Source organism: Octopus bimaculoides, chromosome 20, assembly GCF_001194135.2.
Source record: "Octopus bimaculoides isolate UCB-OBI-ISO-001 chromosome 20, ASM119413v2, whole genome shotgun sequence".
Taxonomy (NCBI): domain Eukaryota; kingdom Metazoa; phylum Mollusca; class Cephalopoda; order Octopoda; family Octopodidae; genus Octopus; species Octopus bimaculoides.
The window spans coordinates 40,784,218-40,789,350 of NC_069000.1; the positions used below are offsets into that span (position 1 = coordinate 40,784,218).

Here is a 5,133-nt window from a genome sequence, read left to right on the forward strand (position 1 = left end):
TATAGTACTATACCTCGTATAAAAATGCTTACAATTGTCAAGTATTACCTCTAAATTTCAATTTACCTATATATATATATATATATATATATATATATATATAGATATATATATATACACACATGTACACACACATTATGGATACGTATATCATATATATGTATACACTATAGATATTCATTATATGTGCTATGATTGATTTAGTCCTTTATTTCTTTTTATAGTAAATAAAATACAGAGAAGACAAGCTTTGGGGTCCAATATATGCATGTGCAACCTATCCTAATACATGATTATGCACTTTGGTTAAAAATCATTATTAATGAACAGGAGAAGCAGGCAGGTACTATGGCCATAAAAAAAACTGCTGTTATCTATGCTCCATCATATATTGGTTTTAAACTTTAGCCAAGGCCCCAGTGCTCAACTGGTACTTATTTTATCAACCCTGAAAGAATGAAGGCAAAGTCAACCTTGGTGGAGTTTGAACTCAGAACGTAAAGACAAACGAAACGCTGCTAAGCATTTTGCCCTGCACCATAATGGTTCTGCCAGCTCACTGCCTCATCTGTGCTCCACCAATTATTGAGGGCAATAGAACAGCAGAAACAGTAAAGCATGAAATAAAATGACCTACAGTATTCATATCATTTTATGTTGAATTTGAATGTGACCAGATGTTGAATGTTGACATTCATCATTTGTGTTAATAAAATCAATACCAGTCAAATATTTGTGTTGATATGCATGATTATATTCTTTACCTAATATTTATGGCCTTCTATTAATGTTAGGTGTCATTGTTATCATTTTCATCATAATGGGGTTGGATTAGCAGAATCTTTAAAGTGTTTGTTAAAATGCCTTGTGATATTTGTTTCTACTATTTATGTTCTCAATTCACATTTCACAATGGTTGGTTTTACTTTTGCATCCTTCCAGGGTTGATTAAACACAGTATCAGTCAAGTACTGAGATTGAATTAACTGACAAAGCCCTTTCTCTCAAATTAGTGGCTTTGTGCCTAAATTAGAAACCACCAATCATCATCATCACCATCATTAATACTGAGGTGGTAAGCTGACAGAATCATTAGCACACCAGAGAAAATGGTTTGCAGCATTTCATCTGATACTGGACAAAATGCTTTGCAGCATTTCATCTGATACTGGACAAAATGCTTTGCAGCATTTCATCTGATACTGGACAAAATGCTTTGCAGCATTTCATCTGATACTGGACAAAATGCTTTGCAGCATTTCATCTGATACTGGACAAAATGCTTTGCAGCATTTCATCTGATACTGGACAAAATGCTTTGCAGCATTTCATCTGATACAGGACAAAATGCTTTGCAGTATTTCGTCCGGCTTTACACTCTGAGTTCAAAATTTTTGCCACGGTCAACTTTTATTGTTCCTTCTTTCAGAATCACTAAAATAAGTATTTGTTAATCATTGAGACTGACATAATCAAGAAACCTCCCCACCCAAAATTTCAGGCCTACAGTAGAAAGGATTATTATTCATTATTATTTTTATTTTTAATTTGACTCAAGTTTGGTCTTATTCCTGACAGGATTTATGTGGGAAGCAGGTTACTACCCGTAACCTTAGGTATCCACTTGCTTTCAATAGTCTTTCAAGTGCTTAGAACCCTCCTGATAATCTTCCCTAAAAGGTAAACTTTCTGTAGAAGAAATCAATAAGGAGAGAATTTGAATAACACCTGCGTTTAACTCTATATATATTATATATATATATATATATATAAATCGTGAAAAGAATATAACTACTGAAGAAGGATATCCTGAGCTCCATCCACTCATATACTTTACTGATATTGTTATTTCTTGTAGGATGTGAGGCTATGTCAACTCTCCTAAGGATTTAAACTTACCATGTTGTAAAATATAATAAAGTACAGCTAGGTGATTAATCCAGAAATCCTTTTTATTTCAGTAATTTCACCGCCTTCTTAATGATAATTCTTTCTACTTGAAATTCGGGAGGAAGTGGTTAGTTGATTACATTGACCACAGTTCTAAAAGAGTGCCTATTTTATCAACCCCGAAAGGATGAAAGGAAAAAATTGACCCTGACAGAATCTAAACTCTGAAAGTAAAGAATCAAAAGAAATACTGCTAAGTATTTTGTGCGATGTGCTAATGATTCTGCTAGCTCGTTGCTTCAATAATTATAACGGTTTCAAATTTTGGCCCAAAGTCAGCAATTTCGAGTGAGTGAGTAAGTCAATTACATCAACCTCAGTTCTCACCTGGTACATATTTAATCAATCACAAAAGGATGATTTCTTTCATTTGCTGCCAGGGTGAAGGATGAGGGGTAAAATACAAAGATAGACATAAAGTGTAAGAGTTTACATATGAGAAAATGATACAAAGAACAAAGAAAGTCTACACAGTGTATAAAACAAAGAGAATTATACATAGTGTACAACAATAAAAGGAAAAAAAGGGGGAAAAAAAAAAAAAAGATGATGTTAGTGATGAAGTCCTTCTAGTACAGGAGAAGCTCTAGGGATAATTGAGGAACCCCACTATCCAAGATCTTCCTGAATACCAACGGCAAGTGCCCTTTCCAATTCCTTTTTCCAACTCACAGAGAAGAAGAAGAAGAAGAAGAAGAAGAAGGAGGAGGACTGTTTTAAATTTTGGCACAAGGGTAGCAATTTTAGTGGGAGGAGGTCAGTCGATTACATCGACCTTAGTACTTGACTGGTACTGTATTTTAACGGTCCTGAAGGATGAAAGGCAAAGTTGATCTCAGCAAGATTTGAACTCAGAGCATAAACAAGCTAGGAGTAATATCGCTAGGTGTTTCGTTTGACGATCGAACGAAGCTTTATAATAATAATAATAATAATAATAATAATAATAATAATAATAATCAGATAAGATAAATATTATTAAGAACGACAATGACAAATTTAAGAAACGGATGACGTGTGTTGTGTGGACCTTGAAATTTCATTTTTACCGAAGTGGGAAATATATCGAAGACAGTAGGAACGGTGTGAAACGTAAAAACTAAGATGTGAGATAGTGGGTGGGGTTACATAATGTATGACATTTCTATCATTCATCGTCACGAATATGATATTGATAAATCTAATAAAAGAGACTGTTAATGTTCATTTCTAGCATCAGCTTTATCCACGTCAAATAATTCTGTTCTGAAGTTGAATAAATAAATAAATAAATAAAGAAAGAAGTGTTTTGTTTTATAAATGCTGGCCTTGTCGTTTATGTAAAACAAGGATTTACAACTCCACGGTGTTACGTGTGTTTGTGTTTGTAAGTGAGAGAGAGAGATAGCTTTAAATAGATGATAATATATGTATGTATAAGTGAGATCTATGTTCTCTGTATGTCAATGTATAAGTTGTTTAGCTCCGAGTCAAACCCGATCGAGTAGATTTATGATCCAGCGTATTCCAGCCGTGACCATTCCGTCTTTTCCAGACTAGATAGGACTATTTAATCTACAGTATCTTTATCTTAAAAACTGGACTACAATTTAACGAAGACTTAACTGTCATTTCTACGAAGTATAATTAAAGAGAGATTTAGCCGTCATTTCTAACAGGTGGAATGACTGCATAGACGTTCCCTAATTTTGCTCGTGTTATTCAGTGTTGTTCTTCTTGTTGTTGTTAAGCCTTAAGTTGGCCCTGATAGAACATATATATATATATATATATATATATATATATACATACACACACAAAAGCATTCCAGTTATGACAACCCGAACTCAATTCCAAGAATACTGTACCTATCACAATATTACCCAACATAACTGACCTGTTTTTAAGAGAGTCAAATTTAGGTGAAATCTGATTATTATTTCTAGCAAACCAAGTGTCTACTAGAGGTTCCTTTTTTGTATACATTTGTGCATAATATATATATTTGTGTGTGTGTGTGTGTGTGTGTGTGTGTGTTGTACACACAAATGTCTGTCTGTTTGTTATTTGTAAAATGCAAAATAAAAGGAGGTGTGTTCTATATATATCGAATATGTGTTGGATACGTTGATGTAGGAGTCTTGGATTCTGTTTACCTTTGTCTCTCTGGAGGTGTGTATATATATATTATAGTCATTGATATTGTATGGGAATTTATCGATATATTAGATTTGAATAATTTAAGTCGTCGTCGTTGTTTTAATAATATTTTTTAAAGCAGTTTTATGTGTGTTGCGATGAAGATAATGTTGAATGAAAATGGACAGAGGGGCGTCTACTGAACACACATACGCATATATATATATATAAACATACATACAAGTGTTTGTGCGTGCGCGCGCGCGTGTGTGTGTGTGTGTGTGTGTTATGTAAATAGCCGAGAGATTAAGAAGTTCATTTCGCAATCACGAGTTTTTTTTTTCGTCCGATACCACTGTGAATGAAGTTGTGTTCGCACCATTCATTTCTACTCTAGGCACAAGGCCCGAAATGTTGGGGGAGGGGACCAGTCGATAAGATCAACTCCAGGATGCAACAGGTACTTAATTTATCGATCCCGAAAAGACGAAAGGCAAAGGCAAAGTCAACCTCGGTGGAATTTGAACTCAGAACGTAAAGACAGACGAAATACCGCTAAACATTTCGCCCTGCGTGTTAACGTTTCTGCCAGCTCGCCGTCTATTGTGTACGCACTATGTATATATAAATCCATCAGATGGCAACTGTAATTGAAATTGAAATTCATATGACTAGCTTCGCCACACATTATGTCACACTAATTTTGCTAGAAGAATACTTATAAGAGTTCAGATGTCTGACGTATACTCGGACACTAAACACCAGAAATCGATGAGAGAGGCAGTTAAAGCAAATGACAGTTTACCGACAGAGGCTGCATTGAGAATATTCGGTCGTTCAGTGAACCTAAATAATATGAAGTACACTATACACAAACAACACGTGTCATGTGTAAACGTAAAGACAGATAGATGTGACGCAAGTCGAAACTTCGAAGTTACTGTTAACCTTTTCCTTGTAGAAATTGATGAATGTGGCACTCGATTAAAAAGTATTAAGCCATTCTTCAGTTTGATGTTCAGCTATTTGTATATAAACTTTACATAAAAGCATCATATATATATA

The 5,133-nt window shown here is 34.4% G+C and overlaps 1 protein-coding gene across 2 annotated transcripts in view; it reads right to left on the reverse strand.

The window, feature by feature from the left end:
- The window catches only part of LOC106877959 (vesicle-fusing ATPase), a 62,843-nt gene that overhangs the window by 56,701 nt on the left and 1,009 nt on the right, over positions 1 to 5,133 (reverse strand). The window lies entirely within an intron of this gene.